At 41.2% G+C, this 14493-nt stretch overlaps 1 protein-coding gene across 3 annotated transcripts in view; it reads left to right on the top strand.

The window, feature by feature from the left end:
- dlgap1a (discs, large (Drosophila) homolog-associated protein 1a) overlaps positions 1-14493 on the top strand; it is a 1322085-nt gene that overhangs the window by 815330 nt on the left and 492262 nt on the right. For all 3 annotated transcript variants that reach the window (XM_085992777.1, XM_085992778.1, XM_085992779.1), the window contains exon 4: positions 4618-4715. The gene's annotated coding sequence lies outside the window, so the exon portion shown is untranslated. The remainder of the gene's footprint in view (positions 1-4617; positions 4716-14493) is intronic.

The raw sequence follows: 14493 nt of genomic DNA on the forward strand, positions 1-14493 counted from the left end.
GAGAATCAAAGTGTCAACAGATGCATCAAAAGATGGCCTAGGCGCGGTCTTGCTACAAGCAAAGGGTGAAAATTGGAAGCCTGTTGCCTATGCCTCCAGGTCTATGACTGATACTGAGTGTCGATACGCCCAGATTGAAAAGGAATGTCTAGGCTTGGTAGTTGGACTAGAAAAGTTTCATGGCTACATATATGGACTTCCCACCTTCACAGTTGAGACAGACCACAGCCCACTGGTTGCCATCATAAAAAAGAACCTGAATGAGATGTCTCCAAGGATTCAACGACTCATGATGAAGCTGCAAAGATATGACTTTGAACTGATCTACACACCAGGCAAATACATAGTGTTAGCAGATGCATTATCCCGAGCACCCACAATGAGTCAAGTGAGCTCTACTGAAGTAGACGTGGATGTTCATGTGAGTATGGTCACTGCTGCGCTGCCCGTGTCAGACACAAAATCAAAGCAAATAGCAGAAGAAACAGTAAATGATACAGTATTACAAACAGTAATAGAGAACATTCATCATGGTTGGCCAAAAGGCTCCTGTCCAAAATATTTTCACATAAGGTCAGAATTGAGTGTCGCAAGTGGACTATTACTAAAACAGGACAGAATAGTCATTCCACAGGCTTTACGTCAAGACATGCTCAAAAGGATTCATGAGGGACACCTCGGAATTGAAAAATGCAAAAGGAGAGCAAGAGACACTGTTTATTGGCCTGGCATAAATAAGGACATTGAGAACATGATAGGCAAATGTGAGACATGTCAGAAACACCAAAACAAACAAGCAAAGGAACCAATGATAGTAGCTGACTTACCAACAGCACCATGGCAAAAGGTTGGTATGGACCTCTTTCATTTGAATGGTAAAGAACATCTAATAGTGATTGACTACTATTCTAACTATCCTGAGATGGCGCTGCTCTCAAGCACCACAGCAAGCAGTGTCATAATGCATGTGAAATCCATCTTCGCCAGACATGGAATTCCCAGGATTGCCATTAGCGACAATGGTCCGTGCTTCAACTGTAAGGAGTGGCAACAGTTTGCAGCACATTATGACTTTCAGCACATCACATCCAGTCCTTTGTATGCTCAGTCAAATGGTAAGGCAGAGAAAGGTGTTCAAGTTCTCAAGCAACTACTGAAGAAAGCGACAGAAAGCAAGTCTGATCCTTATCTCGCCCTGCTGAGCTACCGAGCCTCATCTTTAGACTGTGGTTCTTCACCTGCTGAACTACTAATGGGTCGCAAGTTGCGCACCATGCTACCCTGCTGTGCAAAAGAACAGCAAAGTAAGGAACTGAGACAGAGACTTCAACTGTTAAAGCTGAAACAGAAATCATACTATGACAAGTCATCCAAAACTCTAAAACCATTGACAAGGGATGATGTTGTCAGGATTGAGGATCCAGATGCATGGAACAGGAAAGCTACAGTTCTTGAGGAAGTACGACCAAGGTCATACACTGTTAGAACTGAGGAAGGACAGATTCTCAGGAGGAACTGCCGTTCCCTCCTGAAAACACAAGAAACTATCCAAGAGCAGATTGATGACAATGCCGCAACTGAATCTGTCATTCACCACCAGAACAATCTCATGAAAACACATCAGACTTACCTGTGTTGAGAAGATCCACACGTGAAGTAAAAAAGCCTGATAGACTTAATCTTTGAGTACAAAGAAAACTACTTTGAAAATGTGTTGACTGTTGTGAAAATGTTTATGTTTATAGAGCACTAGCAAAAGTGTTACTGATATCTTCTTTATCGTGTTTCTTGAAAGTTGATTGATATTGATTTTGTTTAACCTCAAAGAAAGGGGGATGTAATGATCAATAACATGTCATTCTAGAATAGTACACTAGGTGGAGCTACAGAGCTGTAGAGCTGTATAGAGCTGTATATTTAGTTGTATGTGTTTAAGACTACACTACCCATGATGCACTAGGCTACCCAGAAGGCAGTAGTCAAGATGGTGGCCTGCACACAGAAGTACACATGCTGAATCTCTACAGATGCTGTACCTAGAGAACGTGTACTGAATAAATGACTAGCTAGAAGCTAGCTGTGTTCATAATAAGAATGTTTAGTTATTAATGAACATAACACCATTAGCAATCTAAAATGACATTAGGGTAAATTGTGTAAGCTCTGCTCCTGACACACAGCCTTGCACAATGGGAGCATGAAATAATGCGTCGAGAGCAGGTGTCATTTTACCCAATTTGTGGCACTCCTGATGTTTCAGTGATTAAATTCATCCAGTAATATGATAGCTTACATTTCCAAATAGCCCTGGTATCCTGACTTGTCTCACATACAATTGGACTTGTGGCTAGATCCAATGGAATAATTTTCAAAAAGTTATAATTTAGTACAGACAATCAAAATGTAATTCTGATTTGCAGTTAGTTTATGAGAGGAACTATACTAAAGCATGCCTCAATCCATTGATTCATGACTTGGTCTGAGTCACAATCTGGTTAAGACATGGTAAGTGCCAGTCCAGCAAAGGCTATGACTGTCATTGCACTGTTTGCGTACTACAATCATGAAGCCTGACTATTTTATCTGTTCAAATTCTATACATTTACTGGTTTGAATCCCTGACGGAACCTATAACTCAGCTGCCTAATTTGAAAAATGCTAATGTTTCAATAACATTTGAGATATCATTGATTTCTGTCAAGAAACTAAATTGCTTCAAATAAGAGTGGAAATCACTTTCAAAAGTATTTTCAGCAGTGGTGTATTCCTTAAACAATACATACAGTGTAAACTATTTATTACTATGGCTCCATCCAATCTAATGGTTATCTATATTACTCAGTTCCTGTCTCTAACAGGCACTTTTCCCCAGTACTGACCTCAATTTATTCTAATGGAAAAAAACTTGGGATAAGCTCGGTATAAGCCGTTAAACCTACTTATTAATAATAGCTTTATTAAGGCAAAAGGTTTCTGTTACTGAGGAGTTGGTTTGCCTTAGATGGTCTTAATTTTGTATTTACTTGTTATTAATCCAAGCTCCTCATGCTTTCTTCAGAACAGTGTGATAAATTAACAGATGAATTCCAGGCAGCTGCTTCATTCACATTAACATATGACCAGACTGGAAAGCAAGTTGCTAAAAGCTTTGAACTGAATTCAATTTTGTCAACAGATTTCATTTTAAAATGCTAAATACATGCTGGAGTGTATGCGTCACTTCCAGTCTCTGACAGAGATTAATTATGTTCATTTTACATAATCCATCTCTTGAGGTTTTTGTCTTGTTATTTATTTTAAATTTCTAATATTGTACTAGTGTTTATTTTTGAATTAGTAATTTGAATTATTAATTTTAACTATTAGGAGATTGACATTTGCATTGAGTTTTCAAATTGAAAGTGATGACATTCTCCAGAACAAAATCTCAGAATAGAAAATATTCAATTGAATGAAGACTAATTAAATGCTATTGCCTTGCGTCAATAGTGGCAAAGAGTGAATGAGTAAGATGACTAAAATATTGTTCCTCTTAAAAATCCGCCTTCATTTTTGATGTTCACCCATTTGGATCTTATTCGATTAATGATGACTTACATTGTAAACTAAAATAAGACACAACAATACTGGAGGCTGCTTTTCATGCACCTTGTGATGAAGGATAATGGGTCAAGATTTAAGGTAGCTGCTTCCCTCATTTATAAATCATTTTCACTCAGCTCATTAAGTCCATCATCTAAAAACACCACACACCATTCGCTCAGCGAGAACAGGCAATGGGTAAGAATGCAACACGTTAACTTGCCTTCTGTTGATTGTTTCCTTCATCCTTTCCTCTAAGAAAGTAAGGATTCTGGTGAATCTGCGAACATTTGCGATCGGAGGCTTCCCGCGGGCGGATGCCTCCGACCTGTAAAATATCTATGCATTTTCCTGGTGGCCCGGGAGATACGGAGGCTTGCGATCCTGGGCCTCGCCGGGTACGCACGGGCAAAGGCCTTCGTATCCCAGGGGCGCAGGCAGTTCGCAAGCACCCCTGGGATCACGTGGGCCGGCCCAACCAATAAAAGAAGGGAATCCCCATTCATACTTGTGGGAGTTCCGTACGTGCAGAACTCCCATAAGTAGGAATAGGGATTACTTAAAAAATACACAAACACATTAAAAAAATATACAAACACATTAAAAAAATAAAAATAAAAATTACATATTTAAAATTAATTAAAATGCCATTTAATTAAATATTTTAAACAAAAATGTAATGTTTTGAGAAAAAAATGATATGTTTTAACAGGGCTAAAAATAAACATACCTTATTGGACAGGGTTTTTAATGTATAAATGAGTGATAAAATTTTATTTTTCTACTTTTTAAAACTCTTATGCTGGTAAAAGCAGGCCTTATGCCTTTTCATTTCCAATAACCTGAGAACATATTGAGGTGGTGGCTGAGCGTAACTAAATGTATATTTTGATACAAAATGCAGATGGTACATACTGTATTTGATTGTACATTGAGATTAGTTTGTTTAGTGCTGCTGGCTACTTTTGCTCTTGGTGCATTGCACTGCAGCTGTCCCCGTCTACTCATTGCCCTATTTCAATTTCTTCTTTTTAGCTAATAGTTTAATCATCAATTTGAACACAGAAGCACATGGGAAGAAAAGAACCACAAATAAGCAGAAAAGAACAAGGAGTCGGGGAACCCGGTCAAAGGTAATTAGGTTTTCATTACTAGAGGGGGGTTGATTAAAAAATGTAAAATATGTTTAGAAATTGAAATTACTGTTATGTTGCTGAAAATTCAATCTATGTGTGAAAATCAAAATGCCAGTAAAATCTGAATTAAAAAACAGTAAAATTACTATGATACTTCACTGCCTAAAGCATGCTTTTTATGTGGATCTAGCTCAACCAGTAGCCTTTCACAGATTGGATTATATTAAGACATCCAGAGCACCGTACTGGACCTTAATATAATTATAGCATCAGCATAGTGACATCTGAGCAGTGCTGAATAAAATGTAAAAAATGCAGCACATCTCTTTTTACTGTTTATGAGATTATGGCATACCATGTACCAGGTAATGGGCACTGTACACATGGGTACACCTTTTAAAAGGAAATATTTGCTCAGACAATGAAGGTATTTGTCTTCTGCCTACCACCCCATTCATGCTGGAAAATGGGATGGTACACAGACTCTTTTTTTTAAGCCTACCACCCACTGGTCCCCCAAGGCCCATGCAACTAGGTTTTTGAACTGAACGTTGAACAGCTGAATCAATAATCCTTAAAGGGACCCAAACACTTAAAAAAAAAAGAAGCCTGTGATGTTGATTTTTGTGGGACCACAATCAGACCCCACAAAATAGTTCTGGTCCACTGCCAGTCCCTACATGCTTCCCCCTCCCACCCTCCACTCCCCGCCAGGATGACTTCCCCTGCTTTATTAACCAGCTTCCTGCTTAGCAGAGGTACTGCTGGATTTCCCACTCCCCCCTTCTCTAATCAGTGAGCTGCTTGTCAGCTTTTTGAGCGTTGGCACCTCACCGAAATCTGCAGATGAGGCCCATCCATTAATATGTTTCAGGCCACCTGCTGGTGCCGTTGGGTGAGCCTGGCGGACTCCCGTTCACCACCCACCTGATTTACACCACAGTTTAAAATCACCCCCTCTGATTAATTTTCCACTTGATTGAATGGAAAAACAGTTGGTTTTCATGAACAGTACAGTTTGTGCACTGAAGCAATTCAGCCACTATTCTAAGCAAATTTATTTCAGTACTTTAGACAAAATCATTAGTCAGAGTCTCATTTGTATGTAGTAAGTCAAGCACTAAGATTCTATCTGATGGGTGCTAATTAGTGTTTTCATAAACAGAAAAAGATAATGCTAGCATGGTTTAGAATATCTTGAGGTGAATGTTGCAAGGCTCATGCTATGGTCAGGGTCTCATACATAGCCAGTGTATATTGCTCACCATTTTCCAATATGTATTCGCTGTGTGTGAGGTTGTGTTGCTAGCATGGGCCGAACAAAATTTACCCTCTTATGTAAATTCCTGCCATGCTCAGCCAGAGCTTAGATCCAAAAGTCAATGTTAAACTCCTTAATCACATTTTTTTTTAAATTAAGAAACCTGGTGAAAGGACAGAGCCTATAATGTACAACATTTGGAATGTTCAGGTAAATTCACTATTCCCACATGCAGGGATCTCGCTGCAAGTGAAGGGAGCATGGATCAGAGATAGGAGTACAACACTGTAGCACCAATTCTGTGGCCCATGTTCTCTTTGAGTACAACTTCCCACTGGGAGCATAAGATTAGTGGATTTACCCATATGCATGCAGATTGGACAGCCTACCTTCAAAAGGACATGAATGTGTTTGGAGAGTTCAGAGAAGAGTAACAAGAGAAATTCCAGGTTTAGGGCTTTCAGTGAAGCGAAGACTGAAAGAGGAAATGGTCCTAGTTTTTAACATGCCGAGGAAGATGGATGATGTAGTTGCAGACAATTTATTTAACTTGGACTGTGAGCTCAATGATAAAGGACATCAGCATAAAATTAACAAACCTGCAGCGGGATTTGAGATTAGAAAGATCAAGCGGAAGTTCTCCCTTTGTCTAACATGTTTTACACGGAAGCCAATATTTTAACTTACTGCCCTCCTTGTCCGCATATTCACTTCTAAATCAGCACAGAGCCAAGTTCAAGCTGCAGTCGTTCATATTTCCAAGTTTCTATGCCCTTTCCAGAGAAACATCTCAGTTTTTAATGTACTTGAGCTGCCACATCATGTGGTTCTCATGCTCAGTCGAACTGGAGGGGTCTTGGTAGAGAGGGAGATAATGAAGAGCTCCAAATCAGAAGACCCCATTTTAACCCTCAGGATTAATGATAATTACGTGAATCAAGAAATGATTGTTCCGGTTTTGATGCTTTAAAAGGACAGCAGGGTTGATACCCAAATGAATGCCCAGGAAAGCGTCCTGCCTTTCATCAGCAGGAGCTTTGGCACATAATGAGATTTAATGGCAATAGGGATTGAGTTATATGTTGTGATAAAAAATGTAATTCTTTGACTTATCTACATATAATTACACGTTGCAACCCTTGCTATTTTATCACTTACAGTATGCCTTGCCATATTATTTTTTTTAATAATGTTGGAATTTTATTTATTTATTTATTGCATTAAGAATGAAGATGCAGGACATGCTAACTCTGTCCTGATTTATGCAATGAGTTTTTCTTAAAGCTACAGTTACTGTGGAAAATTCATTTCAACTTAAACTCTTGAAAATTACACTGGTGTAGGCTTTGACTGTGCAATAGTGTGAAACGGGTGGAAAAGCAAATCGGCAGCCCATTTATATCTCTGCCAATTTTTCTTTCCACAATGGAAATAAAAATCAGAAAAGATGTAAAATGGGCTGCCAATTCGCTATCACCGTTTTACACTATTTACGCTCGTGCCCCGGCTGCGATCTTCGGAAGCGTCCCCTGACTTACCGCCAGACGCTATGTTCAACGAGGTCAGGGGGGCCTACCTGTGGCCGGGGAGGCGCTATTTAAAGGTGAGGTGTGGGGCGGCCATTTTTGTTGCTGGCTGCCTGCCAGCACCTGCCTGCACACCCGTCCCCGGTCTCCTGAATGCCCCCCCCCCCCCGTGGAGTGCCAGTTGCGCTCCAAGAGCCCGGCACTTCTCTTGCATTCCAGGCTCTTTTGCCGGCACTCCTGATCCCCGGGGGGCCCAGCTGGGCCCGGGTCGTGCTGCGCAAGGCCCCTCCCCTTTAAGAAGGGGAGGAAGGCCTGCAATACTGCGGCATGTTGCGCTTCGATATTGACTCGCAGCACGCCAAGCGGGATGCGGGGCGCATCCAGTCGCGCCCTGCTTCCCTCTTGGGGCGCAATCACTTAATTTCCGGCGCGGGGGCGCTAATTTTTCCGGGGCACTAAAAGTAGTGCCCTGGCGAAGTTAGCAGGCGCTACTCAATTTTTAGCCCGTAATCTCCAAATTGGTCCACCCACTATAGAGCAGAAAAATAATTCTCCTTGTGAAGTATATATTTTGCAGAAACAATTTTATTTATTTAGATTTGCTATTGTGCAATCTCTAAATCGGAACCAGTGCTGAAGGCAGGATATGGCAAAAATTGGAGCAGTGTTGTCCAATACATTAGCCATGTGTCACACGTGGTGAATTGGAAATCCAGATTTGGCAAATTGCATTTCAGATTAGTAAATAAAATGAGTTCTATTCACCAATGTTGAACATATGCTCTCAATATTCATATTCACACGCTATTGTATGTGTGCTTTAAACTTTTTGTGCATTTGTTGGTAAAACAGTAAGATAAAAAGCAGTCTGCGTGAATTTTTTTTTAATTGTTCAGTGCTTTACTTCCTTGGTGGTAGATGTTTGTCAAGTAAATATGCACATGTGAAGTACATTTATCTGTGAACGTATGTAAGGCGTTTTCTACTAAAATTAATGTGTGACTAAAACAGTGCCACGTAACCACGCCTAGTTTTGCATTTTCACAGAAAAACTAACAAAGTGGAATGCAATCCCCAAATACTGGTAAAAATCCTTGAATCCCAAGTAATAAAAACAGAATGTGACTTATTTAGTCACCATAAAGCAATGACCCTGATAATTGGGAATAACAGCCCTTTGTACATTATAGCAAGGTCACTGGTTTTACATTTACATGGAAAAACAAACAGAATCACAGAACATTATCAAAAAAACGCAGGTAAAAATTACAGAATTCAATAAAATAAAAATGGAATTTTACATATTCAGCCACCATAAACCAGTGACCCTGATTATCATTTCACTAATGTTTATTCAGACAATATGAATAAATTGTGCACTTTTACTCATCCTGTTGTCTCATTTTGTATCCCTTCTACTGCCTGGACTCAAATGTTTTACATCTAAATATTTGTCATCTCTTAAAGTCATAACAGCACTGAAATGCTCTGGTTACCATAGAGTGAACTACAAACTAATGGAAAATACATCAAATGAAGCATCAAGCTCAAAGCAAACCACCTTATAAAATAAATCTTGTGATTTCAGTGTTCAAATTCCCTTCAGCAATGTCTAAAATTTGCCACCATTACAGAAAATACTTTCACGTACTTCTGCTTTTTTTCTGCTTGTATGATGATGGAATGATGGGTATACAAGCAGCTTAAGTTATGACAAGCTGGTATCCCATGGCATTTTCAGTATAACAATGCGTTTTCACAAGTCAGAAGGCTATGTTCAGGGCTGCTTTCGAGTTGTATGTTTTTTGAAGGTTTTACCATTTTTTTGAAACTGTTGATCAACTTTTGCTAGTTTTCTTGATTGGCATGAATGTGCAAATAGAAGTGATTCATCCTTTTGAAGCAAAATATATAATAGACTAATGAATAAGGTCAGAGAATGTGGAATCAAGTGACAAGTAGCAGAATGGCTAGCTAGCTGGCTTCAAGACAGAACGCAGAGAGTAGGGGTAAAGGGTAGCTATTCAGAGTGGCAGAAGATGGGTAGTGGTGTTCCACAAGGATCAGTGCTGAGACCACATTTTTTCACAATTTATATTGCCCAGAAATTCGGGTCGGGGGCTTCCCGCGGGTGCAACCCCCTGACCTGCACTTACCTTGCGCGCCGGCCATTGAGCTGTGGGCCCGCGTGGAATTCCGATCCTGGGCCTGCTCCAGCTGCCGGCGCGCAGTGCTTGCGTATCCCAGGAGCGCAGATAGTTCGATGCGGCCCCTGGGATCACGTGGGCCATGGGGAACCAATCGGAGCAGGGAATGATCCATTCATAAGATTGACAGGAAAAGCTGTCAAAACTTATAAATACTACGGGCCCCAAAACATCACTAAATTTTCAAATAAATTTTTAAAAAACATCACATTTTTTAAATAAACTATATATTACATGAAATAACTATTTTAAACAATAATTTAAATTTTTGAAAAAATAATTTGATTTTCTAATGGGGCTAAAAATAAACTTACCTTGCTTTAAAGTATTTAAAAATAATAAACCTGTGGAAAAAATGTTTTAATTTTAATTAATTCACCACTTACCTTGTAAAAAGCAGGCCTTACACCTGCTTTTTATATGTGTAAATTCTGCAGACTTACCCTCCCGGGAAAACCTGTTAAAAAAGCCTAAGTTCGATGCGCACACGTAGCCTCTCCCGCGCATGTGTTCAAACTCTGAACCCCTTCGTTCAGGGGAACGGAAGTGCCGGTTTCCCACGCATGCGCAGTGCATGCAGGAAACCGGCACTTCCATTGGGCCTACGGGTGAGTACCCCGTGCATACTCACCCGTGGAGACCCGAAGTTCTGGGCCATTAATGATTTAGACTTTGGAATCAAAAACACAGTTTCTAAATTTACAGATGACACTAAATTGGGGGGGGGGTGGATAGTCAATACTGAGGAGGACTGCAACAAATTACAGGAAGACATTAATAAACTTGCAGAATGGGCATATAATTGGCAAATGAATTTCAACACAGATAAATGTGAGGTATTACACTTTGGCAGGAAGAATAGGGAGGTCACATATTACTTGGAGGGTGTGAGTCTGGGTGGGGTAGAGGAGCAAAGGGATCTCAGAGTACAAATCACTAAAAGGAATGACACAGGTTAACAAGGCCATAAAAGAAGCAAACAAAGCACTAGGGTTTATTTCTAGAGGGATAAAATTGAAAAGTAGTGAAGTTATGCTAAACTTGTATCGAACCTTGGTTAGACCACACTTGGAGTACTGTGTACAATTCTGGTTGCCATATTAAGGATATGGAGGCACTGGAGAGGGTGCAGAGAAGATTTACAAGGATGATACCAGAAATGTGAGGGTACACCTATCAGGAAATGTTGAATAGGCTGAGTCTCCTTTCTCTTGACGAAGGAGCAGCGCTCCGAAAGCTTGTGATTTCAAATAAAGCTGTTGGACTATAACCTGGTGTTGTGTGACTTCTTACATTTGAAAAGAGAAGGCTGAGGGGTGACCTAATAGAGGTCTTTAAAATTATGAAACGTTTTGATAGATACAGAAAGAGTGTTTCCAAGTGTGGGGAAGAGCAAAAAGGGAGCCCATTATTATAAGATAGTCACGAAGAAATCAAATAGGGAATTCAGAAGAAACTTCTTTACCCAGAGAGTGGTGAGAATGTGGAACTCGCTAACACAGGGAGTGGTTGAAGCGAATAGCATAGATGCATTTAAGGGGTGGTTAGATAAGCATATGAGGGAGAAGGGAATAGAGGTTAAGCTGATAGAGTTAGATGAGGAAAGACTGAGGAGGCTTGAGTGGAGCATAAACACTGCATGGACTGGTTGGGCCAAATGTCCTGTTTCTGTGCTGTAACCATGAAACTACCGGGTTATCGTAATAACCCATCTGGTTCACTAATGTCCTTTAGGGAAGGAAATCTGCCGTCCTTACCTGGTCTGGCCTATATGTGACACTAGACCCACAGCAATGTGGTTGACTCTTAACTGCCCTCTGAAATGGTCTAGCAAGCCATTCAGTTGTAACAAACTGCTACGAAACACAATAATGGCCCAGAAGTTCAGGTCTCCACGAGTGAGTACGCATGGGGTATTCACCCGTAAGCCCAATGGAACTGCCGGTTTCGTGCATGCACTGCTCATTCGCGGGAAACCGGCACTTCCGTTCCCCTGAAAGAAGGGGTTAAGAGGTGGAACGCATGCGCGGGAGAGGCCGCGCGTGCGCATTGAACTTACGTTTTTTTTCCAGGTTTCTCCGGGAAGGTAAGTCTTCAGAAGTTAGACATGTAAAAAGCAGCTGCAAGGCCTGCTTTTAACAAGGTAAGTGGTGAATTAATTAAAATTAAAACATTTTTTCCACAGGTTTATTATTTTTAAATACTTTAAAGAAAGGTAAGTTTATTTTTAGCCCCATTAGAAAATGTAATTCATTTTTTTCAAAAATTTAAACTATTGTTTAAAATAGTTATTTCATGTAATTTATAGTTTATTTTAAAAATGTGATTTTTTTGTTTTTATTTATTTGAGGTTTTAGTGATGTTTTGGGGCTTATAGTATTTATAGGTTTGACAGCCCTTCCTGTCAAACTTATGAATGAAGCATTCCCTGCTACCATTGGCTCTCCATGGCCCACGTGATCCCAAGGGATGCATCGAACTAACTGCGCCCCTGGGATACGCAAGCACTGCGCGCCGGCAGTTGGAGGAGGCTCAGGATCGCAATTTCACAGGGGCTCACAGCTCAACGGCCAGCGCGGTAGGTAAGTGCAGGTCGGAGGCTTGCACCCACGGGAAGCCTCCGACCCGAATTTCTGGGCCAATAAGAATAAAATGGGATGGATCACCTGGCATTGACTTCGGCACCAGCTACGGACACGGCAATGGCAAACCCAGCCCAGTCGACTCTGCAAAGTCCTCCTCACCAACATCTGGGGATTTGTGCCAAAATTGGGAGAGCTGTCCCACAGACTAGTCAAGCAACAGCCTGACATAGTCATACTCACAGAATCATATCTTTCAGCCAATGTCCCAAACTCCTCCATCACCATCCCTGGGTATGTCCTCTTCCACCGGCAGGACAGACCCACGAGGGATGGCGGCACAGTGATATACAGTTGGGAAGGAGTGGCCCTGGGTGTCCTCAACATTGACGCCGGATCCCATGAAGTCTCACGGCTTCAGGTCATGCATGGGCAAGGGAACCTCCTGCTGATTACCAACGACCGCCCTCCCTCAGCTGATGAATCAGTACTCCGCCATGTTGAGCACCACTTGGAAGAAGCACTGAGAGTAGCAAGGGCACAGAATGTACTCTGGGTGGGGGGACTTCAATGTCCATCACCAAGAGTGGCTCGGTAGCACCACTACTAACTGGCCAAGTCCTGAAGGACATAACTGCCAGTCTGGGCTTGCGACAGGTGGTGAGAGAACCAAAACAAGGGGAAAACCTACTTGACCTCATCCTCACCAATCTACCTGTCGCAGATGCATCTGTCCATGACAGTATTGGTAGCAGTGACCACCGCACAGTCATTGTGGAGACAAAGTCCTGACTTCACACTGAGGACACCCTCCTTCATGTTGTGTGGCACTACCACCGTGCTAAATAGGATAGATTCAGAACAGATCTAGCAGCTCAAAACTGGGTATCCATGAGGCGCTGTGGGCCATCAGCAGCAGCAGAATTGTATTCCACCACAATCTGTAACCTCAAGTTCCCCTCCAAGTCACACACCATCCTGACTTGGAAGCATATTGCCGATCCTTCATCGTCGCTGGGTCAAAATCCTGGAACTCCCTACCTAACAGCACTGTGGGAGTACCTTCAGCACACTGACTGCAGCGGCTCAAGAAGGCGGCTCACCACCACCTTCTCAAGGGCAATTAGGGATGGGCAATAAATGCTGGCCTTGCCAGCGGCGCCCACATCCCATAAACGAATATAAAAAAAATTCTATGTCATCCTATGAAATGACAGCAAAATATCCTAACATCGAAACCTAGGGCCCTGATGAGACATTGCTTTAGTGTCAGCCATTAATCAATTGCTAGTGAAGAGAAAAACAAAAGTGAAGGAAGGGAGAGAGAGAAATGAAAGTGGGAGAGAGAGAGAATTAAAAGTAAAGCAGAAGCAAGAAAGAGCAGGAGAGACGAAAGAGAAGAGAACCAGAAGTGAAAGAGTGAATTAATGAAAGAGATACTAAGGAGAGACCAACTTCTGAACTGGTGCCAAATGATGCTCAACTTGCCCGCCTCCCATCTGTTTGAATCTGACAAGAGGGGAACAAGGGAGGAAACCATTAAAAACAGTTGGCAGTCTGAGTAGGCTGAAATGGGAAGGAGAGAATTTGATTGGCCCTGTGCATAGAGTGAATCCCCCCAGAGCTGGTTGTGCCATGACAGTTAAAATAAATGACAACTTTGGAGCAACAGGCAGGAAAGAAGCAGTCAGCAGAGAAGAAATAAAGATTGTTATTGGGTTCGTTGGAGATTGTTGTCTGAAAAGGGAATAGTCCGAAAACGGATAATGATGAATTAGTAAGCCAGAGACATTAAAAAACAGAAGAGGAATAAAGTGCGATTGTATAAAGAATACAAGAAGGTCTGTAACTGGCAGGAATAATGCAAATTAGATTTGTATGGGAGAAAATTATAATTTAAAAAATGGGGGACTTGGCGAACAGAACAAAGACAAGGAACTAATATATTATTTTGCTACTACTAGATTATCACAAAATATATGATTCACCATGACGTTTACACCAAAATCCCAGAGAATGTACCAAATTATACAAAAATAAATCTGTATTTCCCAGGCATGTATCCAGAGCCTCAAAGATTAGAAAATAAATTTAATTGAGTGCAAGAGGCTATAGGATGCAGATGCAGACACCATTTCCTCCTGGACTGAACAACTTTTGAACAATTCCAGGAAATATAAATTAATTCTACACACCTCT

This window comes from Somniosus microcephalus, chromosome 7 (assembly GCF_052327205.1).
Source record: "Somniosus microcephalus isolate GS21.2 chromosome 7, FLI_Smic_1.0, whole genome shotgun sequence".
Classification (NCBI taxonomy): domain Eukaryota; kingdom Metazoa; phylum Chordata; class Chondrichthyes; order Squaliformes; family Somniosidae; genus Somniosus; species Somniosus microcephalus.